Source organism: Xenopus tropicalis, chromosome 2 (assembly GCF_000004195.4).
Source record: "Xenopus tropicalis strain Nigerian chromosome 2, UCB_Xtro_10.0, whole genome shotgun sequence".
NCBI classification, from domain to species: Eukaryota; Metazoa; Chordata; class Amphibia; order Anura; family Pipidae; genus Xenopus; species Xenopus tropicalis.
The window spans coordinates 162,941,499-162,968,420 of record NC_030678.2 but is presented as its reverse complement, the minus strand read 5'-3'; positions in this window follow the sequence as shown (position 1 = coordinate 162,968,420).

Here is a 26,922-nt window from a genome sequence, read left to right as displayed (position 1 = left end):
ACTGTGCCGCTAATGCACCCTAAATATGTGCATTTATTTCACTAGATCAACATAAATCCATGGTAATAATAGCGCTGATTTTTTTTTTTCCAGGCACAGTCAACAATTATTTTTACATTGGCTGGAAAAACATGTTGCAAAATACACAACAAATGTAATGGGGGACTGTGATCGCTCACAGAAGTTTGTGTTTGTGCCCAAAAGCAATGTTCTAGGTATAGTGATGAGCGAATCTTTTTGAAGGCTTGGATTTGCGGCAAATTTCTGTATGTCACCATTGGCGAATAGTTTCGTGAAACATCACCTCGGAAAAATGAGTTGCCCGTCAAAATTGGGCACGGTTACGTCGAAAAAAGCATGGACGACAAAAAAAAAGACGCAGGCGACGCTGTTTTGCGAATTTTCTTGCCGTTTTGCACATTTTATGGCGAAGTGAAACGGGACAGATTTGCTCATAACTATCCGTGTTTACTAACACAAAGCAGGTAATTTATCAACTTTTTTCCCGATTTTAGGGGGATTTTGGCATCTAAAATCTTAAAAGTTTATGTAGCAGTCAATGGAAGTTGTCCTTGGTAGCAATGGGTGAAATGTTTCGCCAGGCATGGATTGCTGGCGAATTTCGGCATTTCGCCATTGGCGGATTGTTTCGCCATGGAAAAATTCGCTGCGCGTCCAAAAATTGTCGCCCATGGCAAAAGAATAGCCGTGGGCAACAAAAGAATAGCGGCGTGATGAAAGAATAGCGGCAGGCAACAAAAGAATAGCGGCGTGACAAAAGAATAGCCGCGGGCAACAAAAGAATAGCGGCGTGACGAAAGAATAGCCGCGGGCAACAAAAGAATAGCGGCGGGACGAAAGAATAGCCGCGGGCAACAAAAGAATAGCGGCGTGACGAAAGAATAGCCGCGGGCAACAAAAGAATAGCGGCGTGACGAAAGAATAGCCGCGGGCAACAAAAGAATAGCGGCGTGACGAAAGAATAGCCGTGGGCAACAAAAGAATAGCGGCGTGACGAAAGAATAGCCGCGGGCGACAAAAGAATAGCGGCGTGACGAAAGAATAGCGGCGGGCAACAAAAAAATAGCGGCGCGACGAAAGAATAGCCGCGGGCGACAATTTTTTTTTGACGTGCGACATTTTCATTGTTTCGTGAATTTTCCAGCGAAGCAAAACAGGACAGATTCGCTCATCACTAGTCCTGGGCAAAGTCAAGCCATACTATATCGAAGTTTGTCAACTTGTAAATTCGAGATATTCCAGTTTTGAATGAGTTTTCCATATTAATAAATAAGCAAGCATTCAATTTTTTTTTTTAAATGTAATTCACAAATTCAAAATTTGATAAATAAACCCAAAAGTGTTATTTTGTGGAATTAGATTTTGAACCTTTATAGATTGGAGGCACTGTAGTCCCAATGTAAGTCCCAATGTTTGCATTAGTTCTAGTAATGTATAGAAACCATTCAGCAGGTAGCATTTACTAGTCCCCTGCTTGAAAGTAACTGGTTGCTAGGGGTTACTAGACCTGGTGCAGACCTACATTAACTAATTAGGTGTGTTTGTAGTATTATAAATGGTTGTCCCCTTCCTATTTTGTAGGGTACAGGCAACGAGGACAGCATTTAGTCACTTAGGTGATAATGGCTCAGTTGGCAGGAACAACATTTTCGGAACCACCTCATGCACAACAATAGGTTCACTCATTTTTAGGCATTTATCATTCAGAAATATTGACTCCCTTGGCTTGCTGTGGGACCAAACACCTTATGCCCCCCCCCCCCGTGTCACGGGTGGGTTGCCACCTTTACTGGGGCTTCTTATGAGCTCTTAGGGTTGGTGAATTGGAGGGTGGTGCCATGGGGTAGGTTTATAATGGCAGGGGATGTGGTTATGATGTTGCAGGGAGGAGAGTGGGCAGATCCAGTGGGAGGAGGAGGAGGAGGGAAATTTAGGAGGTGGAAAATTGTAAGCTCTTTTGGGCAGGGCTCTCTTCACCTCTTGTATCGGTTATTGATTGCTTTATATGTTACTCTGTATGTCCAATGTATGAAATGCAGTAATTCCTTGTAGAGTGTAAGCTCTTTTGGGCAGGGCTCCCTTCCCCTCCTGTATCGGTTATTGATTGCTTTATATGTTACTCTGTATGCCCAATGTATGAAATGCAGTAATTCCTTGTAGAGTGTAAGCTCTTTTGGGCAGGGCTCCCTTCCCCTCCTGTATCGGTTACTGATTGCTTTATATGTTACTCTGTATGTCCAATGTATGAAATGCAGTAATTCCTTGTAGAGTGTAAGCTCTTTTGGGCAGGGCTCCCTTCCCCTCCTGTATCAGTTACTGATTGCTTTATATGTTACTCTGTATGTCCAATGTATGAAACCCACTTATTGTACAGCGCTGCGGAATATGTTGGCGCTTTATAAATAAATGTTAATAATAATAATCTACAAATTTACCAGCAATTGTACTGGCAGTAAATTTGCAAGCAGGTGATTTACTGGCTAAGCTGGTGAAATACCAGGGTGGCAACCGTAGCCATGGGCAATACAGTGTAGCAGTTCTGTCATGTCTGTATTTAGATCCAGGTCTGCCCTTGGCCATCAATCTGCCCCCACAGGAGAGTGTGTGAATGTAGTGATCGTGAAGATTTCCCCCTTGTAACAGCAGGGGCGGGCCAAGCAGACCTGGCAACCCGGTTGGCCCCCTCACCCCTGCCAAACACCCTTGCCCCCCCCCAAGGCCACCAACTAATGCTGCACCCCAGGCATGGGCCCTTGGTTGTTTATATAGTAAATACCTGTTCTGTTCCACTTAATGGTGATATTGTCGCTTTATTTATAGCAAAAAATCCAGACTTTGTCCTGAGATCCTATCTAAAACCCCCTGTTCAAATTATTTCAGAATTTGGATCCCTTAATAGCAATGTTATTAACATAAGAACGAATAACAAGGCAAAGGGAACGACCCCACTGCAGCTCTAGAGTATGGAACTTTACCAAACATTAATGGTAGGCCTTTGAGTAAGCAGCAATATTAACATCCAATTATAATGATCTAAAGGTTTTCTCTTCCACATATAGAATACGTATTCTCCGGCGAGTAATAAAACGTATAGTGATTCATGAAGGGAACGGGCGCCCAATGTAGCACAAGTACGGACGTGTCAGGGTTGCATTAATGTCTAATTTTCCATTTCCATTGCGGTGGATAGATATAATTAGAGAAAATTATTCTAGAAAATGAAACGAAATGAAGCAAATTAACCTAACAAGGCAATTCTTCTATTCAGCAATTAAATACTGGTGACAAGATTACATTTTTTTTCTTCTTCTGTAACTCGTTCCATGCCTGTGATAGACACACAGAGACCCTGACCCCCAACAAAATCCTTCTAAGGGCTCTGGCACAAGGAGAGATTAGTGAATATGTAAGTCGCCGGCGGGATGGCACACGCGGCGGCGCGATTCCGCGCAAATCGGCGAAAAAGACTCGCGAGTCTTACATGTTCGCCGGTCTTACATGTTCGCCGGTGGGATGGCAGGGGGAAGGCAACTCGGGGAGATTAGTCGCCCGCGAACAGGGAGTTTTGCCGCGGGCGACTAATCTCCCCGTGTGCCAGAGCCCTAAGAGGGCAATAGAAGAAAAAAAAAGAACAGAAGCAAATAGAATAGAAGAAAAACACATTGAAATGGGTAGAATAAAAATATTTTTCGGAAGCCATACATCAACTGAGAGATATATAGTGATGAGCGAATTTTTTCGCCATTGGCGAATTGTTTCGCAAAACTTCCATGAAAATTTGCAAAGGAAAAATTTGTTGCATGGAATTGTTTTTGTCGCGCATCAAATAGGGCGCGGTCACATAAAAAAAGGGTGTGGTTGCTAAAAATAGGACACGTTCACGTCAAAAAAGGGCGCAGTCACGTCAAATTGGGTGCAGTCACGTAAAAAAGGCGTGGTCGCGTCAAAAAGCGCAGGTGACAAAAAATAGACGCGGGTGACATAAAAAAAACGAGTGACAAATGTGTTTCGCAAATTTTTTGTCGTTTCGTGAATTGTCTTGCCGTTTCGCAAATTTTATGTGAAACGGCATAGATTCGCTCATCACTAGAGATATATAGATTATACACCATGAATAAGAGCCATGAATATCCTGTAACTGGTATAGTTATAATCGGTGCTTAGTGATGTCATCAGTTATAATCGGTGCTTAGTGATGTAATTTCTGTCACATGACTCATGAAACTTGCGTATTATAATAAATAATGTTCTCTCTTCTGTAAAATTTGAGGATATTAGAAGTCTAGAGTTCCATGGCCTGTATGAAAGCACACAGCCTTTGGGCTTGTACCTTTATATGCTCATAGAACTCCTCGGTGACTTGTATTATCCTTATATTTTGTAACATGGGGTACTTTATTCACTGGAGGGGGTTGTGGGAGCACCCCAAGGCTAAATAGAGTATACAAATACAATGAAAGTGCGACTGATCTGCCCAAATTAGTTACACGCATACAAAAAAGAGAGGGGGATTGATAAATGCACATTCCCTGGTCCCCTGTTTCATAAGTAAATAGATATTTTTTTAGGAGTTTGGAATTCATTCCCAGAATTCCTTTTGTTTATTTGTATCTGTATGAGGCGGTCTCCTCAACCCTAATGATTTGTTTGTGAATCCCCACTCCTGGCTCTCCCTAAGCTGATCAGAGAACCCTGCGCTACACTGATGAGCCCCAAGAAGGGTGAAACTGGTCTGTAGTTGGGAATCTGATCAGCTATTATCCTGGCTTCTGCTTTAAACCCAGTGGGTGAGCTTTAGCCTATAGGATAAACCCATGTAAATGGAACTTTTTGTTAAGGAGTTTGAAAGTCATTCCCAGAATTCCTTTTGTTTACTTTTTTTTTCCTTTTGTTTACTGTTATTTCTCTTAAATACTGAGAACCAGCTCTCATTGCGGGTAAATAATAAATCAAGTTGCATGCAAATGTTGCCCTATGAACATTGATTCTAAAATATGTTTTTATGCCAAATTATATCATAATGCATTTTGTAGTCTCCATCAGGGTATGTGACAAAGGGAGGGTAACCCCCAAACTTTGTAAATGACACTTAATTATACTGAACAAATTGATGGGCTTATTTATCAATTTTTAAGTTTGTGAATGGGAGAGTTTTTTCTATTTTGAATTAAAAAAAAAACTAAGTACAGCCATAAGCACTCACACAGTGAGTCCTCCATTAAAAGAAACACAGGATTTCTTGTCTACTTTTTTGTTAACATGTTCTTTGGGTATCTGACTTCCTCTCTCAGAAAAAATCCTTCATTCCTTCTCTCCCCTCTCCTGCTCCCCCTCCCATAAGAATTCATAAAACTCACTCCCCCCTCCCTTAGGAATGTGTGACCTGAGCTACCAGATAGAGCTAGAGCTGCAGCAGGAAGCTATGAAGACCAAGCTAAAATGGCAGCTACTATCTTAAACAAACAGAGAAAGCTTCTAGGGCTCCTTACTCAGGTATGGTAATGCTTTCTGCAGAATAAATATAGTGCCCTAGATGGCACTAATGTGGCAAATCTATTGGAAGTAAAATAAATATCGAACATTCAAGTTTTTGAACCATACTTCGAATATTGGGAGTTTTAGAATCATGAGAAATCACTTTCTTAATGTTCAGTCCATAAAGTCCAAGTTGGAAGTTCCAAAGACTCAAGTTATTCATGCGCCTACAGTAAATACCGGGGACCTTTACCTTAAGACTTCACCGGCAGTTCCTATCTCCCAGAGTTCTCTCCATTTGGAACTTTTTGATGAGTTCATTGCTGTGAGAGAGAAGGAGGCCGGCTGTTAAACACCGAGCGGCCACTTTCCTCTTGCTAAATGGCTCTGCTGTTTATTGTTGAGTTTACTTTGCCTTACAGCCTGCTGTGCCGGCTCCAGTTTCCTACATTTAACTGCTTAAAAGTTGCTTCTAAGTAATAGCGCAGAATGTAAGTGCCGCAGAAAGCTTCATTTGATGTGTATTGCAAAGGCTAGAGATATGGAACAATCATTTTCTTTTTCTGCAGGCTTTAAACCAAAAGAAGAGACATTTTTATGACTGTGACCATGTGTTTATTTTTAAAGGAAATGTTCATCTTGCCAATTCCAATCTCATTTTAGAGAGAAGAAAAAAAAAAGTTCAAAATGTGTCTCGGAATATCTTTGTCAAACAATATAAGGATAATTCTGTCTGGGAGCTGGGCTCATCTAAACCCAACAACAAAGTACATGGTTAAAAGTATGGGCATACCCATTATAACTACTGTAATTGGCTATTTAAGCTACTGATATCATTGATGACTACAACTTTCTCCCTACAATGATATTATTGGAAATTGTATGTTTCCTACTTTGTGGCAACACCTTGGGGAAGGTCCATTCTTGCTTCAGCAGAATAATAACCCCATGCACAAAGCTGGCTCCATACAGAATGGGTTGCTGAGTAGAAGAACTTTTGGCCTGCAAAGATCTCTGACCTCAACCCAACGGAATGCTACCAATAATGTTCCAACGTCTAGGGGAAAGTAGAGTCGATGGTAAAGGCTGATTTAACTGCTAACACAGGACCAACTTCATATTAAAACCCTTCCTATTGATGAGATGTTGGACAGTCGAGTGTCTATACACTTAGTCAGACAGTAGAATAAATGGGGTTGTGAAACCCAAACACCTTGGCTGAAATGACAACATTTTGCTCCGAATTTACAATAGTGAGCAAGGTCTCCATTGCATCTATATGAGCAGTGCTATGTGCCTTATGCTGGGCTATTTATACAGCACAAAGAACGCAGCTTAGTTTGCTAATACAGGTATCGGACCCCTTATCCAGAAACCCGTTATCCAGAAAGCTCCGAATTACGGAATGCCCGTCTCCCATAGACTCCATTTTAATCAAATAATTCAGAATTTTAAAACTGATTTCCTTTTTCTATGTAGAAATAAAACAGAACCTTGTACTTGATCCCAACTAAGTAATAATTAATCCTTATTGGATGCAAAACAATCCTATTGGGTTTAATTAATGTTTTATTGATTTTTTTAAGTAGACTTAGGGGCTGATTTACTAACCCACGAATCCGACCCGAATTGGAAAAGTTAAGACTTGAAAACGAACATTTTGCGACTTTTTCGTATGTTTTGCGATTTTTTCGGATTCTGTACGAATTTTTCGTTACCAATACGATTTTTGAGTAAAAACGCGAGTTTTTCGTATCCATTACGAAAGTTGCGTAAAAAGTTGCGCATTTTTCGTAGCGTTAAAACTTACGCGAAAAGTTGCGCATTTTTCGCGTAATTTTTAACGCTACGCAAAATGCGCAACTTTTTACGCAACTTTCGTAATGGATAGGAAAACTCGCGTTTTTACGCAAAAATCGTATTGGTAACGAAAAATTCGTAAAGAATCCGAAAAAATCGCAAAACATACGAAAAAGTCGCAAAGTACCGATCATTACGAAAAAAACGCAATCGGACTCCATTCGACCCGTTCGTGGGTAAGTAAATCAGCCCCTTAATGTATTGAGATCCAAATTACGGAAAGACCCCTTATCCGGAATACCCTTGGTCCCGAGCATTCTGGATAATGGGTCCTATACCTGTATAATTAATTTAAAACAACAGCATCACCTGCTGTTCATTTTGCCCAATTGGCTACACTCAGCTGAAAATTAAGTTAATGAGAAAAGCTAAATCCTTTATGTTGTTCTGCTTAGAAAATGAAGATAGTGTTTAGGCTAATGCCAGACGAGGCATAGGGCGGATATTTTCGGCAAGCGGAGAAACACTTGCCCGGCCGAAAATATCCGCCCTACACTTCGTCTGACTTTAGCCTTAATGAAGAGTCTTCTGATTAGTTCTAAGCAGAGCAACATCACAAGATGAATTTCTTGCTAAATTATTTTTCTGGCGACAGTAGCTAAATGAATGAACAGTAGGCAGCACTGTTGTTGCCTAGTCATTATATTGGCAGTTTGAAAACTGCAAATATCTTGAAAACTAGAAAAAAAGAAAGGACCAAAACTAGGGGTAGGCAGCAAAAGCTTAGGATGAACGGGGGGGGGGGTGTTAGTGGGGTGCAAGAGTAGAGAGGGTTGGTAGAGAATGAAGGAATGAGCTGCCCAGTGCCCATGGGGGGGTATTTGGGATATAGCTGGGGATTAGGTAGTATAGTATTGCCTGGGTTGCAGACAGGTGTAGAATAGCAGTTTTTACATTAATTTGTTAGCAATAAAGATTCATCTGCATGATGTCAGTGACCCTCATTAACCAAAGAAACATTACATTTTACATAAAAGAGGCAAAAATAAAAAAAAACCCAACTTAATAAATGTTAAAGTGAACTTTTCCTTTAAAGAGTCATCGTTGCAATTTACAAAGGTCCCTTGGAAAAACTATAAAATGGCGTTTGCCTCTATGTGATATTAATAAAAATGCTTTTTCCCCCTCTTCTCTCTGTATTTCCTCCGTAGCCAAACAGGCTCAAACTCTAGAACATTTTGTTTTATAAGTGGAACAGCGGATAAAAACAGGGGAATGAGAGAAATGTCTTGGTAAATGCAACCGAGGAAAGCGTGGAAATGAGCTCTATGCTTACTGGCTAAAAACTGCAGCATAAACTGCAAAGCTTTTAATGGGAAATATTAACAGCAGGCTTGGAGCATCGCTTTGAAAGTGGAGAAATACATAAAATCAGATAGACGCGAGTATAATGGTATATATAATGAGGCTTAGTAGCTGAATGCCATTACACGTTAGGCTGTTTTGCTGAGAAGCTCTATTAAAGAGACAGCAGCAGCAAAATGAAAAGTTTCTATCTGAACAGTATAGAAAGTTTAATGGAGAACAAAGCAGAGAAAGGTAACACATTGAACGGATATAAAAGGGCAACTATGCCAGGGAATACATACTCTACTTCAGGGCTCCCCAACCTTTCTTACTCGGGAGCCACAGTCAAATGTAAAAAGACTTGGGGAGCAACACAAGCACCATAAAAGTTCATGGAGGTGCCAAATAAGGGCTGTGATTGGCTATTAGGGGCCTCTATGCACCCTATCAGCTTACAGGGGCTTTATTTGGTAGGAAATCTTGTTTTTATCCAACCAAAACTTGCCCCCAAGTCAGGAATTCAAAAATAACTCCCTGGTTTGGGGCCACTGAGAGCAACATCCAAGGGGTTGGGGAGCAACTTGTTGTCCCGGAGCCACTGGTTGGGGATCACTGCTCTACTTTTTGCAAGAGTTGAAATATCCATAGTCTTTATCAGACCAACCAGTAGGCTTGATACTAACATGTATCTGTTTTTCATATCCAGCAACTCCATTTTCATGGGCGCCAGATGTTGACTACAAGCAATGTCTCATCTGTATTCAACAGCAACGGCTGCAAACCATGGATTGGATTATGTTATTTCCACATTGTAGCCTACGCAGCCTGCTGAGTCTAGCAGTATAGAGTAGTCATCAATGATATCAGTAGCTTAAATAGCTAATTACAATAGTTATAATGGGTATTCCCATACTTTTAACCATGTAATCTACTTTGTTGTTGAGTTTTGATGAGCCCAGCTCCCAGATGGAATTATACACATTTATACTTTTTGCAAGAGTTGAAATATCCATACTAGTCTTTATCAGACCAACCAGTAGGCTTGATACTAACATGTATCTGTTTTTCATATCCAGCAACTCCATTTTCATGGGCGCCAGATGTTGACTATGAGCAATGTCTCATCTGTATTCCACAGCAATGGTTGCAAACCATAGATTGGATTATGTTATATAAACATTGTAGCCTACTCAGCCTGCTGAGTCTAGCAGTATAGGGAATATGGAGCTAGCACGTAGAGTTGGGTTCCACCTTGGCGCCCAAGGGAATATCTTCGTACAGACGTATACCGACACAAATTGTATGGCATCTGGAACCAGCATCATTGATTCCTGTGAAACAGAAGTTGATACTAGTCAATGACAAGTACAGGATTTAATAAGGAACAGAATTAAGGAAAGGCCCATGATGTGCATTTTAAAGGAAAACTTTACCCCTGAACAATGTAGGTCTCTACAAAAATATATTAGATAAAACAGCTCATATGTAAAACCCTGCTTCATCTTAATAAACCATTTTCAATAAAATATACTATTTTAGTAGTATGTGCCTCTGGGTAATCCTAAATAGAAAATTGCCATTGTAAGTACTAAGTGCTGCCCCCTGGGATCATAGGATTCACAGTGCACACAAATACACACATACATGCTAGGCCCCATCAGCCAATGAATGGGCTACTAAATATGATATAGTTTCCTTCAAAGCAAATAATAATAATTTCTCCTTTTTCTCTGTAACAATAAAACAGTACCTGTACTTGATCCCAACTAAGATATAATTACCCCTTATTGGGGGCAGAACAGCCCTATTGGGTTTATTTCATGGTTAAATGATTCCCTTTTCTCTGTAATAATAAAACAGTACCTGTACTTGATCCCAACTGAGATATAATTACCCCTTATTGGGGCAGAACAGCCCTATTGGGTTTATTTCATGGTTAAATGATTCCCTTTTCTCTGTAATAATAAAACAGTACCTGTACTTGATCCCAACTAAGATAGAATTACCCCTTATTGGGGGCAGAACAGTCCTATTGGGTTTATTTAATGGTTAAATGATTCCCTTTTCTCTGTAATAAAAAAATAGTACCTGTACTTGATCCCAACTAAGATATAATTACCCCTTATTGGGGGCAGAACAGCCCTATTGGGTTTATTTAATGGTTAAATGATTCCCTTTTCTCTGTAATAATAAAACAGTACCTGTACTTGATCCCAACTAAGATATAATTACCCCTTATTGGGGGCAGAACAGCCCTATTGGGTTTATTTAATGGTTAAATAATTCCCTTTTCTCTGTAATAATAAAACAGTACCTGTACTTGATCCCAACTAAGATATAATTACCCCTTATTGGGGGCAGAACAGCCCTATTGGGTTTATTTAATGTTTAAATGATTCCCTTTTCTCTGTAATAATAAAACAGTACCTGTACTTGATCCCAACTAAGATATAATTACCCCTTATTGGAGGCAGAACAATCCTATTGGGTTTAATGATTTTTAGCAGATTTAAGTTATGGAGATCTAAATTACAGAAATATACCTTATCCGGAAAACTCCAGGTCCCGAGCATTCTGGATAACAGGTTCCATATCTGAATAACAATAAATACAAATAAATACAAGGTACAGTTGCAACAAGTTAAGCATCAAAGAGACAAGAGGATGGAGATCCCTGCCCCACAGAGCTTACAATCATTTAAAGAAGCAGCCTGAGAGACCCTAAACCTTTGTCTTGTATAGAAAGGACAAAAACATAGACATTATTTCAAGGTCTCGTGCATTTTCCGCTCTCCTAATCCCTTTGGAAACAGGGGTTAAACGAGATAGAATCACACGAAATGCAAAAGATTAAGAGAGGCAAAAGGTTTTACAGGGGAGATGTGACTTCATCCTTATCCAGTGGATCAGAAAGTGCCAGACATTAAACCTTCCAGCCCTTCGGCCCTGAGAGTGGAACATATCAAATTAATCTGATTTTCCTGCTTCACATGGCTGCATTATCGTGGTTTCCAATGGGCACAGAGTGGACCTTGAACAGAAAGAAAAAGAAGAAACATATGATTTTAGGATTTCGCTGGGCTTTAAGGGCTCTCATCCCCGAACGCTCACACCTTGAAAAACAAAAGCAGAAAGACGAGTCGTCAGGAACCGCTACGTCTGTGATATTCTGTTTAGAGGCTCCCAGCAGTCGTAGGATCTTCTGAGGCTGCCTATGGTTATTTAAATAATGACTTGGAGGAACAGAACCAATCATAGTTATACCCAGGTCCTGGAAAACTCAATGAAAACATAAAAGTTATTGCTGTTTGCATTTTATGAACCTAAGCGGTGCTCTACCCCAGGCAGAGATGAATATGTTTTACAAATCCAACTGTTGTTGAATATTATTCAGCCATAATATAGAATCTGCCTTAATGTGTCTTCACTTCCCATTAAAGGTCAAGTAAAGACTTGTATAAAAAGGCTCCTTGTGTTCAAAGCTTATTTACCCTACCTTTGCCTTCCTACCCTGCTCTCTAGCACAGGGCACGTGCCCCATCAACTGTAGGAACAGAGGAAGAGAAGGTCCTGAGGGAACAGATAACATAGCTGGCCAGATAAATGCAGTCAAGAGGCGGTGAGAACAGTCTCTTTGAAATCTTTAAATACCTGCCACTAGTGATGAGCGAATCTGTCCCGTTTTGCTTCGCCGAAAAATTTGCGAATCTTTCAAAAGATTTGTGAAACAGCGGAAATGTCACGTGTCAAAAAAAATTGTCGCCCGTGGCTATTCTTTCGTCGCGCGCCTATTTTTTCGTTGGACGCAGCTATTCTTTCGTCGGGCAGCTATTATTTCGTCGACCACGGCTATTTTCCGTTGTGCAGCTATTATTTCGTTGCCCATGGCTATTATTTTGTCGCGCAGCTATTATTTCTTCGCCCGCAGCTATTCTTTTGTCGCCCGCGGCTATTATTTTGTCGCCCGCAGCTATTATTTTGTCGCGTGGCTATTCTTTTGACGCCCGCGACAATTTTTGGGCACACTGCTAATTTTTCTGGGGCAAATTTTTTCATCCGTTTCACGAAACGCAGAAATTTGCTGCGAATCCATGTCTGGCGAAACATTTCGTCCATCACTACCTGCCACTCCTGAGATTCAAAGGTTAATAGTAAGACTGCAGCATCCCCTTAATCACTTAGGATTCCCTCTCTTTCTCTAACCCACTCAGCCCCCTCCCTCAGGAATTGATTGTGGCTCTTGACTTACTGAGCATACCCAGTTCTTACCAACTCAGGTTACCATGCAGTCTAGCAGCCAATGAAGTGATGGCACTGCTGGGTTCCATAGAAACTTGGCTCAAGCTATGTACTCTTCTGAAGAAACATGTTCTTTCTGATAACCTCCTGTCCTGAGCTCAGTTTAATAGTTACAGTACTCAATCCAAGTAGGACTGTTTATCAAAGTAAGTTCTGCCTGTGTAAGCCTGCATTCTTCATTGCATGAACTTTACAGCATACAGTATGTGTGCTGTTTGCAGATGTAAATGTCACTGAAGATGTGCAAGAAGAAAAATGGCCTCTGGGCGAAAACTATATTTTTCGGAAAATGTGATTGTGCAATACAAATGGTGTGGTTTGGATGTGCCCAATTTATACACATGGTTGGAAAATGTAGGGTTTACATGTCCTTTAATACAATGAATTGGGAGAGTGCAGACAATGTCCTTTTTATCTGTTACTCAGGTGGCATTGGGCTCCTGCGACTGGAAGCAGCACAGCAACCTTGTGTCATAAAACTGATAAGATAAAGACACCTGAGTTTCCCTGCACTTTGAGAGGTGTATAGAACATGAGTCAACACAAAAACATAAGTCCAGCTAAAATCTTATTCTTCATCATTTGTCCAACCTGATCTGTATCTGTACGACTTAGTACTTAGCAGCAGTTCATTTTGTTTGTAGCTATAGGTATATCTGGCCCTCTGGAATTAGATTTTTGTTTATACACATGCGTGCTAGAAAATTACTAGGCCCATGTAGCACTGTTCAACTTCTTGAAAGTCTACATTTATATAGGAGCAGTTACCAAACTGTTGGGCTGGGCTGGATTAGGTTTCTGGGGTTGGGTCATCTTGACTACCAGTTGAGATCGATGCTTCCTTAAGGTGGCCATACATGGTAAGATTTGCTAGTTTGGCAAGGTCACCAAGCGAGTGGACTTTCTCCCGATATGCCCACCTTTCGGGCTAATTAGATTGTTTGGTCCTAAGGCCAAATGATCGAATTACAATGGCAGGCATAGGGGGACCTCATCAACAAGCCGATGTGGTCCCCGATCCCACAGAAAATCAAACCTGCTCAATCGAGATCTGGACAATTTTGGCCCAGATTTTGGTTGGGTAGGCCCACCGGGACTGCCAAATCAGTATAAAGGACCCACGTCAGCAGCTAAAATCTGCCTATGTATGGCCACTTTTACTTTCTTAAAATCCTTATCTGTGAGATAAGGGTGGGAGCAAATATAGTAATAAAAAGGCACGGCTTGAACTATATTTCTGCTTCATGATTTGCGAGGACCCCTATGCTTGGTATTCAACAGCAGGGAGCAAACAAAATCCAAGAGGTCCTTGTTTCTTTTATGACTCAAATTTCCTTCAATCTAAAGTCTACAAAAGTTGCACAAGTTGGCAGACAACTCTAAAGATATTCCTGAACAATCCTGCTTCCATTTTGTCCCATATTCTCTTCCTCAGCATCACTTGTTTGTACCCAGTAGACTCTAATTACCGTTGTGCAGAAGGTCAAAGCACAGAGTGATGGTCAAGAATGAGCAAAGCTGGCAATTTTTTTTTTGTTGTCAATCTCACCAGTTTCCATTGTTGCCTTTATTTCCCCTTTGACGGTAAAGCTATTGTCATTCATCATACAGTTCATTCCTTTACAAATAAAGAACAAAAAGGGTAAAATATTCCCCTTTAAAAACTTCGAGAAACCCTACAGATGCAAATAAAAGACTCGGCTCAATTGTGTTTCCACCTTGAATGATGGATTTCAGATTGAGATAAAAACATAATTTTCTATTTAAGAACTTGGTCGCATAGAAAGTCCTTCATTCTTCCGAGGCTCTTAAAAATATAGTTATAAGGGCAAGCACTTGAGAAAGTGAACACTAACATCTAGGGATTTTGTATGAATATACTCTATTCTGCAAACGTCTTCCATGACAGCTGGGCTATAAACAAGCTCAGAACATTCCGGCACAATCGCACAATACTGCATTGTCTGGTATTTCTCATAATGTCAAGTGTTCCATGTATGATTTAAAAAGTTACCGTAGCTGAAGGCTTGTCTGATCCTGCACAATGACACGTCTTCATATTTGATTCAGACTGGAATAATACATCTGCAGAATACAGTTTGAATAATGGATAAATGAAGCCATTAACTTCCCTGATGGACAAACTGGCACAATTCACCTCAAATGATCACAAGGGAAAAAAAATTCTGTTCTTGAGAAATGTCCCAAAAATAGCAGAGGAATATAAAATATACTGTACATCACTGGTATTTCTTATTTGATTTCTGTAGCTACAGCTTTATCAAAGTACATATATAACTAAGGGAACATAGTTATTACCCATTGTTACCCATTAAGAAACACAATTAGGAAATGTCATTTTTTACTCCTCATATCAAAGTCTATAGAAGCCATCTGAGCTGAAACTGCATGAATAATATACAACATTTCCTTACTGGACCTAAAATGTCGGAAGAGTGTCCACAACTAAGAAACTCAACGGTCTAATTAACATGTTCAACGAAGAGCACCCTAAATAATGAGTCTGTTCTTCTATACAGCATTACTCTGGGTGCTGGTCCAAACATTGCTCTGTCTGTGTAGTTATCTGTGTGGACTGTAGGGGTGGTACTATTATTCACAGAAGCAGGGTCGGGCTGGGGGGTGCCGGGCCCACCGGGGCTTCTGCCTCAGGAGCCCCTACACCCCCCAATGACCCATGCTGCTTCACGCACACCCTCCCACAGGGGCCTCCAACACCCGTCCGAACCCTCACCTAATCACACCCAAATAAAACTTACCTAAAGTGTGTCGGGGGAGGAAGAACGGTGGATCAGTGGAGCTCCCTGCGGTGATCGGGTCTGGGCCGCCGGGGCCCACCAGGATCAGGGCCCACCAAGTTTTTTTTCCCAGCGGCCCAGTCCGACGCTGCACAGAAGGGCTCATTTACTACTGCAGTTGCAGTCAGGTAAAAATTGAGGTAGACATTGCATCAAAGATGATCCTTCCATTCCTGTACAGTTGTGTTCAGTAGTGATGAGCGAATCTGTCCCGTTTCGCTACGCCCAAAAATTTGTGAATCTTTCAAAAGATTCTCGAAACTGCGGAAAATATGCGAAACGGCAAAAATGTCGCACATCAAAAAAAATTTGTCGCCCGCGGCTATTCTTTCGTGGCCCGTGGCTATTCTTTCATCGCCCGCAGCTATTATTTTGTCGAGCAGCTATTATTTTGTCGCCCGCGGCTATTATTTTGTTGCGCAGCTATTATTTCATCGCCCGGCTATTATTTTGTCGCCCGCGGCTATTATTTTGTTGTGCGGCTATTATTTCATCCCCCGGCTATTATTTTGTCGCCCGCAGCTATTATTTTGTCGCCCGCGACAATTTTTGGACATGCAGTGAATTTTTCCGCGGCTAATTTTTTCATCCGTAAACCAATCCGCCAATGGCAAATCGTGGAAATTCGCCGCGAATCCATGCCTGGCGAAACTTTTCGCCCATCACTAGTGTTCAGCGCTGGCTCATCCTTCTGTTCAAAATCATGCAAAAGTACACTTATTGCTGAACAGACTTGTGCCTAAACAATCAAAGGCAATAGTGTTTAAACTAAAGGCTGATTAGTAGGCAATTTATATTCTCATTACATTCAGAAACCAATGCAATTTGTATCTAAATTTAATAAGCAGCCCTGTAGGATCAGCATCTGTGACAGATGAACCTCATTTTCTGCTTGATGATTTACGACGACCCATAAGCTTAGCAGCCCAGAGCCCACTGAGCATGTGCAGTGTCACTGACCTTCCTAACAAAATCCAAGATGGTGAGCTTTTATCTACAGCTTTGAAGCCTTCCATTATTACTCTTATAGAGATGCGAATTTCCGCGTTTCGCCATTGGCGTATTGTTTCGCGAAACGGATGGAAAATTTCGCCGCCGAAAAATTTGCCGCACGTCAAAAAATTGTCGCCGGCGTCAAAAAAGAATAGTCGCGGGCGACAAAATAATAGCCGCGGGCGACGAAACAAGAGCCGCGCGACGAAACAAGAGCCGCGGGCGACGAAACAAGAGCCGCGGGCGACGAAACAAGAGCCGCGCGGGACGAAACAAGAGCCGCGCGGGACGAAATAATAACCGCGCGACAAAATAATAGCCGCGGGCGACAATTTTTTTGTCGCACGACATTTTCGCCGTTTCGCGAATTTTTCGCCGTTTCGCGGATCTTTTCAAAGATTCGCGAATTTTTCGGCGAAGCGAAACGGAACAGATTCGCTCATCACTAATGCTGAATCTTTAGACTGGTGCAGTATGTTCAGTAAATAAAAAATAGCATTTTTGGATGTTCTTCATCTGCATATTGATTGCTAACATGATTGGTTCTCACACTGTGTATATTATTAACATAAATATATACAACCTGAATAAAAACCACAGTGAAAGGAAAAAAAAATCCCATGAGCCCATTTCTTCTTTTCAGTGTTTTCACGTATTAAATGAAAGCGCCTTCCCGTAATATTTTTGCATACTATCTGAATGAACTCCATGCTGAACGGGCATTTTAGATGCATGCGTTTCATTTATTTTATTTTCCTGCACGACTGTTCCCGAACAAAACAACTACATTCTAATGGGAAACTATCATTATTTTGTTGTTTGCTGAGAATAGCCCCAAAGTTGCATGCCACAATGGGAACCGAGGTCCATGCTGATTCGGAGAAAAAAGAAACACGACAGGGTGTTTTCCTTTCAGAGAGAAACACATACACATCTTGAAATTTGCTCATACAAAGTGAAAAAAAAATAATCGCTGAATAGACCCCAAAATATAAGGTACTGAAACGTAATGCTGAACTTTATTTATAAAGGGAAGCAAATAACAAACATTATGACACAATACACCAGATGGATTCATACACTTAAGTATATAGTCCAGGCTTTCCAAAAATTCAGCTATAACTGCCAGAATCATTTGTAAGTAAATGGAAGCTGCCCTATAGTTTTGAAAGAAAGTTTCAGAAACATTTTGAAAACCTGGTAAATTAGGCTATGGTTATACTGATCACTTACAATAGACAGCAAACTTGCCTAATGTATGGATGTATAACTTTATTTATAAAGCGCTACAAGGAAAAGCAGCGATGTACAGTCTTACAATATACACAATTATATATAAATATAATAAATAAATATACCATGGGGTATGAGACACAGTAGGAAGGAGGTCCCTGTCCTGTAGAGCTTACAATCTAAGTGGTTGGGTTACACACAGGCACAAACTGGAAGGTAAGAGTGCACCATGCATAGGGAATGGCCCTTAAGCGCAGGACTGGGCAAAATAATGTTTGAGTGCTTCAGAAGGTAACAGCTGAGCTGTTTTGAGTGTTCCTTTATATGCAAAGCACATACAGTACATCCAACCTCAGAAAGTGACTTACACAAGTCAAATTGATTCTTATTTCAGACGTATTGGCCCACCAGAACAGCAACAAAACTCCCACTGGGCCCTTCTGCTCACCCAACCAGTTGGCTTTATATATCTCTACCATGGTCATTTTACCATTGGTGGCTCTGAGTTACTGCTTCCAGGAAAACGTAGTGCCTTTTATTACATAACCCTGTATGTGTTCTATAGACCCTAAAGTTGTATCCATTATTGATTAGAATGTTTTATTTGCTATGTATTTTTCTTTAAATTTGCTTTATACTATAGGGGCTCTGTGACCCTGTATCTCTTCTTAACAATAGGTTACTCTAGCACCAAGAAAGCTTGACTTATAACAGGGAGTGAGTGAGAGCTGAGCAGGGGGTTATATAGGCAGGTTAATGGTTAACACCGAGTACCTTCCATGTTCTTGGAGAGTGGGAAAAAAACAAACTACCCAGTAAAAACCCACAAAAAGAAAAAGGTGAGAACATCCAAACACCTTAAAGATAATGCCCTGGCTGGAATCAAACCTAGGACCCATGCAGATTGTTTTTAATTATTATGTTTTTACTTTTTTTTCCCTAGTGGCTACCAAGCAAATGCATGGGAAATAATGAAGCAAAGCAGGCTCCCTCTTTCCTTTACTACTTATGAGAAGGTATTAATTGTTGTGAATTGTACATTATGAATCAACTGGCAAAGGGTAACATTGCATGTTGTTAAAGGGACGTGTTAAAGGGATTTGTTGGGGTATCTTTTATCAAACAATATGCGATTGTTGTAAAAACTATACAACTGGATTACCACTAGGTGGCAATGTTATATTTGATTATATAAGTGAGCTGCAGGTGTCTTAAATGATTCTTTGTTAGCTTGAGAAAGAACCAGAAGGACCGAAACGTTGCTGTGTCTGTGCCATATGTAAAATAAAGGCGGTTACTAACATGGGAACATGGGAACTCAAGGAAAGCCTACAACTAATACCCACGCTTGGTAAGAGTCATTCATAATGAAGGTCTGTACCAGAGGCTGCCCATGTCCAACCCATATGTTTCCAATGCTCTATGCATCCTTCTAAAGAGGTTCCCAAAATGTTTGCTAGGACCATTTATGATAACGAGTTCATTATATTTCCTTCATATTTCTGATTCAGGATGAGGAGTAGGTTTATAAGATTATAGAGTTTCTATCACCATGTACCTAGGTCTGTATGTATGCAAGAGGAACTGTCAATCACACGAGCAGCTAAACGCCCAATCAATTTGCGTTGTTCTTGAGAAGTTTGTCCTTCCTAGAGACAGCTTCACTTTGTGCAGTAACTTTGCTGTGTAATAAAACACAAGTAAATCTGCTTCTCTTTGTGCAATTCATTTGGGTTTGTAGCGCGTAATAGGAACTATTTGTTTTATGGGAATTACATATGCATTTTCTTCCTTCTGAAGGTCCAATTAAGAAACAAAATGTATGACAAATTGCTTTATATGCAATGCGAGATTTACTACGCCAATTTTTACTGCCTGATTTATACATTAGCAACTTAGGTTTTGCGAGCAGCAGCATACAAATAAGTCAAGGTACACCGAACAGTTGGAAAAGCAGTAATTAGAAAGCCAGCCCAACCTCTTGGGTACCGAAGCGCTTTCACGCTATTGCCAACGACTGATAGGGTTACCGGACCCTAAGTGATTTCCAACTTAGAGCTGTGCGGGGGCGAAGGAAGTTATGGAAATATACTCGAGTATAAGCCTAGTTTTTTAGCACACAAAATGTGCTGAGAAAGTCACCCTCGGCTTATACTCGAGTCTGGTGCCATAATGGCCCGTGCCCACCTTCTTTACCAGGTAGCTTCTTTAGTTTTATTTTATTTTTGAACCCCAAAAGTCTGTTTGCCCCTTTAGTTTGCTGTCCCACATTTTTTTTTCATCTTTATGCCTGAACTGTCCCCTTCTCTCTATGCTCTACCCACAGGCATCCTTCTATAGACTCTGGCTGCAACATTTTCACCTCCAGTTGCTTCATCTACCTTCCTCACCTGTCCCATTCTGCACTAGACATTGCACGTTGTATTCTATATAAACTATATATAGTTTTGAAGGATTTTAACTCTTTGTGTTTTAGCTTGGTTGCTGATTGAGCTAAGGGGGTAGAACTCGTAAGTTATCATTGTTGATACCATATTGTTTTTTGTTGACCCTCTTCTCCAGTGTTTCCCCTTGTGTATAACTACCGGGATCATGTGACTGAACTGTTTCTTTTGATTGGTCCTAGCTGTCTGAGGTGGCCAAGTTGATACCGCTCCCTCGCTACCCCCGCGTTTAGGTTTTTCGGGGTGAGGGGGGGCCGCAAAATCGTGCTCTCTAAAAATTCCAATTTAAAAATCTGAATTTCAGCTCTTTAAGTTACCAGGAGTGGAAACCCGTTATCCAGAAAGTTCCGAATTATGGAAAGACCATCTCCCATAGACTCCATTATAAGCAAATAATTCTAATTTATAAAAACTATTTCTTTTTTTCTGTAATAATAAAATAATACCTTCTACTTTATCCCAACTAAGATATAATTACCCCTTATTGGGGGCAGAACAGCCCTATTGGGTTTATTTAATGGTTAAATGATTCCCTTTTCTCTGTAATAATAAAACAGTACCTGTACTTGATCCCAACTAAGATATAATTACCCCTTATTGGGGCAGAACAGCCCTATTGGGTTTATTTAATGGTTAAATGATTCCCTTTTCTCTGTAATAATAAAACAGTACCTGTACTTGATCCCAACTAAGATATAATTACCCCTTATTGGGGGCAGAACAGTCCTATTGGGTTTATTTAATGGTTAAATGATTCCCTTTTCTCTGTAATAATAAAACAGTACCTGTACTTGATCCCAACTAAGATATAATTACCCCTTATTGGGGGCAGAACAGCCCTATTTGGTTTATTTAATGGTTAAATGATTCCCTTTTCTCTGTAATAATAAAACAGTACCTGTACTTGATCCCAACTAAGATATAATTACCCCTTATTGGGGGCAGAACAGCCCTATTGGGTTTATTTAATGGTTAAATGATTCCCTTTTCTCTATAATAATAAAACAGTACCTGTACTTGATCCCAACTAAGATATAATTACCCCTTATTGGGGGCAGAACAGCCCTATTGGGTTTATTTCATGGTTAAATTATTTTTTAGCAGACTTAGATTATAGAGATCCAAATTACAGAAAAAATCCTTATCTGGAAAACCCCAGGTCCTGAGCATTCTGGATAACAGGTCCCATACCTGTAGTTTTACATTAAAGATAATAGATTTGGAGAAACACATTAAATGTGCAGCAACAACAGCAGGCAAATACACAGCCATTGTCCTATTTCAGGCTTTTGTTACATTGGGTTTATATTCTGCTTTGGTTCCTAGCAGGCACCATTTTATTTCATCTTCACCATTTTTCCAAGGGATACACTTGCCCTTGCAGAATCTCCGTATGTAAATCTATATCTCCCACAGGGCATCAGCAATTCAGAGGCAATGTATCAAGTACAATATCCATTGTTTCAGTTAATGAATGGCAAGTCAACCAGGATCAAATTCAGCCTAAGTGAGAAATTAGAGCCATGTACACAACACGCAGCGAGTTGATTTAAATTAATCTGCAATGAATGCTGCAAAATATAATCATAACAAAAGCCTGGATTTATCCCAGAAAAAAAGGAAACTGTGCCGTGGAATACAAAATATGGTCTCTGTGGTATCAATATACAGCTGGGAAGAGTTTTTCACTAGTAAGAAATGATTTAACCCTTTTGTGCCAGGGTCAGATTGCTTTTGTCAGGCAGTACAGAACAGATCAAATAGCCGACCCACGTCGGCCCCTAACCCGCCCCTTCCAAATCCACACACGCCCCGACCCATGGCTGCATGTGAATTTATAGACCTTTTCCAGACCCGCCCCCATCTCTGATGTCACAGAGGGGGTGGGGCAGGTGCACATCTATAAATAGACACCGCCAAAGCTGGAGGCGGGCTCAGGTTACATCGCGGGTGGGGAGAGAAGCAGGATATGTGCAGATGTCAGCCCGAATTGCAGGTAAACCCATGGGTTTTAGGTTGGCCCACACATCACTATAAACACCTGAGGGCTGATTCACTAAAGTGCGTTAATTTTTATCGCAAGTTTTTTTGCGTTAAAATAGACGCGAAAATTAACGCGCGATTCACTATAGTATTAACGCGTGCGTTAAGTCGCACATCACATGCATTAAATTTCGCCCTACCGCATGCGTTAATTAGCGTGCCAAAATAACACTAACGCATGATTCACAAACACTTAGACGCGCTAAATATCGCATTAGTCTGTGTGAGTATTAACCCCTACTTGGGGCAGGCGGTAATTATAGAAAAGTACAGTTCATGAGCTTTTGGCAACACAATAAGGACTTTGCAGTGGGATTTATTCAAGTCTGTGTTGGCCCCAGAGTGATGCAGCCGCCAGTTTGCAGGGAAATGGGCATTTTCAGTACAGTAATTTTCCGTAAGTATTGGCATGTATGGCTTACATGGCGTGCGTTTTTCACACACGGCAACTATTTATACACAGTGCGTTGATTAGCGCTCGTTCCATCAAATACCGCACGAAAATAGTTTTTGCGACTAAAATAACGCAAGCAGCGTAAATTAACGCAAGTATGCTTTTAGTGATTCGCGCGTTAAGTTGTGAAAATTAGACGTGATAAAAATTTTAATGCATGCTATAAATAGCGCACGTTTTAACGCACTTTAGTGAATCGGCCCTCAGTATCCATAACTGGCACATAATCATCCCATTCAGTAAACTAATGGTTGGGGGTCACAATTGCCCTTGCTGGTTGGCCTAGTTGCCTCTTACCTCTTAGGGGAGCTGTACTGGCCTGACTAGCCTCTGACAAGCTCCTAACAAGAAACCCATTGCCCCACCTGAGCAATCTCTAAATGTCATCAGATGTTTCCCTGGCCAAAAAAATATGTGTCTGTTTCCCAATCCCCTGGGGCCTCGCAGTGATCCCCAACCAGTGGCTCTGGGGCAACATGTTGCTCCCCAACCCCTTGGATGTTGCTCTCAGTGGCCTCACAGTAGGTGCCATTTTTAAATCTCTGGCTCTCTGGTTCTACTCCAAGCAGAGTGTAGTACTGAAAGCCAGTAGCCCACATGGGGCCACCAAATAGCCAATCACAGCCCTTATTTGGCATAACGTTTTTTATGCTTGAGTGTCTCCCTAACACTTTTTACATCTGAGTGTGGCACATGAGTAAAAAAGGCAGGGGATCCCTGAATCTAAAGAAATCTAGAAAATGTCGGGTAAACAAAGTGTTAGGGTGCAAATTACAGACATTGGGGTGACTGAGTTGTTACTATGGGTGCCCAGTTGAGGGGGTTAAATACATGCGCCTCCCAAAAATTCTTAGTACATTCACATCTATATTTTCTATTTCTTTTCAAGGCAATGTCCAAAGGAGCACAGTTCTCCCTCCCCGGCCAGTTTATTTATCCACTCGGTAGAGCACAAACTGATTCCCTAGCACAGGCTGTACAGTATTTCCTTTTTGTGTATGAGATCGTGGTGATATTGGAAAGAAACTGAGATAAACATTTGTTTAAAAAGCCACAGAATTATCCACACAGAAAAATGTAACTTATTGGATTCATTATTTACAGTACAGAATGAGAACATACATAGATGTTAGAGGAAGGAAGTAGAACAAAATAATGTGCCTTTATTAACCCATCAGCTGTCTGAGCCAAAACCCCTAATATACCTATCCCTGTAATCTGTTCCTTCAAAATATAGGAATAAATACCATTTTTATATGCTGAAATCCAGCTGCAAATCAGTTCTTCTCTTTCTGCATAATCTAAATTACTGGCAGGGGAGGAGGGACTAAAACACTGATGTTATAAATTGTAACAACTTCTCCACAGCTTACAGACAGCATGGAGGACCTACATAACCCACAATGCATTGCACTGGGATGTTCCTTTCCTTATTGACATCACGTGTGCAGCAGGGAATTGTGGGATTGGGAGGAGGCAGGCTGAAGGCAGGCTGAGGACAGGCGACTACTGTTACATTTTATTTGAGTCACAAAATAGTCAGCCAGATCAGCAGGGGAACAGGGGGCGGGGCTTAGTGAACTGTTCCAAACCAGATTATTACATTAATCATCATGTAAAGGCTGCATTTTAGTTGATGTATATTGAGAGTTGCTTGAAATTATGTTCACCTTGAGTTTTTTGGGTGGAGTTCCCCTTTAAACTTCCATTTTGGGTGCATGACTATAGCTATGACAAATGCCCTGTCAGCACCATCCTCAATCTTGATGCAATAATTGGGTTTTGAAGCAAAAATCAAAATGTTGCCTGAAATAGAATATGAGACCTGCGGTGCGTTTGTACGTTCCGGCCCCTCTCTGCCTCCCACAATATACTGCACTTAATTACGGGCATAATTAGCATTCCCGCTCTTTCCACTCAGCAACGGAACACAGCATCATTTTTCATGAAACGAGAATACATAAAGTGCCTGGTGAGATTTAACTAAACTGTACAATGAAGCGCTTATGTGGCAATTCAGATCCGCAATCGGCAGCAGATGGAGAGAGGGAAGCCATAAAAGGCTTTTAAAGGGACGGGGTGTAAATAATCGATCGTAACATATGCAGAGCCGCTCCTGTTTCCTACGCAGGAGAAATGGCTTTGGTTTGAAGTGGAGAGATGTGAAGCTGAAGAATCTTCAGTCTATAATAAGCTTCCGCAATAACCATATCAAATACTATGGGACGGAGAAGTCATAACTGGACCCACCGTTTCATCAATGATGCGGTTACTGGGGGGCAAATCCAGTTCAAGGGTAAGTAAGCCAAAGCTTCTGTCGCTGATACAGAACCCCTGATATATAAACAGGAGGCTTCTTTCCAAATAAAAGGGGTGAAAGGGAAAATATACCCATATACCCCCATTTTTGTCACAGATCAGTTGGGGTTAAGTAGAGAAGGTACATAAACACTATCTGAACTTCCAGCAACAAGTACACATTTATTTTTTACCCAGACATACCTGATTCCACTAACAAAAAGAAAATCATGTTACTCTGATAACCCAACAACCCTTAGGGGCATATTTACTAATCCACAAACGGTCCGAATGCGTACAAATGCGTTTTTTTCGTAATGATCTGTATTTTTGCGACTTTTTCGTCACTGTTGCAACTTTTTCGTATTTTCTGTGACTTTTCCGTCGCCGTTGCGACTTTTTCGTATATTTTCCCCGACTTTTTCGTCGCCATCGCGAAAACATCGTATTGTTGCGCCGAATATGAAAATTTCTGATTCATTGAAGCTTCAGTATGGTGACTTTCCTTGGGCCGGGTTGGAGCTGCAGAGTGCCATTGAGTCCTATGGGAGACTTTCCTTGGGCCAGGTTGGAGCTGCAGAGTGCCACTGAGCCCTATGGGAGGCTTTCCTTGGGCCGGGTTGGAGCTGCAGAGTGCCATTGAGCCCTATGGGAGGCTTTTCTTGGGCCGGGTTGGAGCTGCAGAGTGCCATTGAGCCCTATGGGAGACTTTCCTTGGGCCGGGTTGGAGCTGCAGAGTGCCATTGAGCCCTATGGGAGGCTTTTCTTGGGCCGGGTTGGAGCTGCAGAGTGCCATTGAGCCCTATGGGAGGCTTTCCTTGGGCCGGGTTGGAGCTGCAGAGTGCCATTGAGCCCTATGGGAGGCTTTTCTTGGGCCGGGTTGGAGCTGCAGAGTGCCATTGAGCCCTATGGGAGGCTTTTCTTGGGCCGGGTTGGAGCTGCAGAGTGCCATTGAGTCCTATGGGAGGCTTTTCTTGGGCCGGGTTGGAGCTGCAGAGTGCCATTGAGCCCTATGGGAGACTTTCCTTGGGCCGGGTTGGAGCTGCAGAGTGCCATTGAGCCCTATGGGAGGCTTTTCTTGGGCCGGGTTGGAGCTGCAGAGTGCCATTGAGCCCTATGGGAGGCTTTCCTTGGGCCGGTTTGGAGCTGCAGAGTGCCATTGAGCCTTATGGGAGACTTTCCTTGGGCCGGGTTGGAGCTGCAGAGTGCCATTGAGCCCTATGGGAGACTTTCCTTGGGCCAGGTTGGGGCTGCAGAGTGCCATTGAGCCCTATGGGAGACTTTCCTTGGGCCGGGTTGGAGCTGCAGAGTGCCATTGAGCCCTATGGGAGACTTTCCTTGGGCCGGGTTGGAGCTGCAGAGTGCCATTGAGCCCTATGGGAGACTTTCCTTGGGCCGGGTTGGAGCTGCAGAGTGCCATTGAGCCCTATGGGAGGCTTTCCTTGGGCCAGGTTGGAGCTGCAGAGTGCCATTGAGCCCTATGGGAGACTTTCCTTGGGCCGGGTTGGAGCTGCAGAGTGCCATTGAGCCCTATGGGAGGCTTTCCTTGGGCCGGGTTGGAGCTGCAGAGTGCCATTGAGCCCTATGGGAGACTTTCCTTGGCCGGGTTGGAGCTGCAGAGTGCCATTGAGCCCTATGGGAGACTTTCCTTGGGCCGGGTTGGAGCTGCAGAGTGCCATTGAGCCCTATGGGAGAG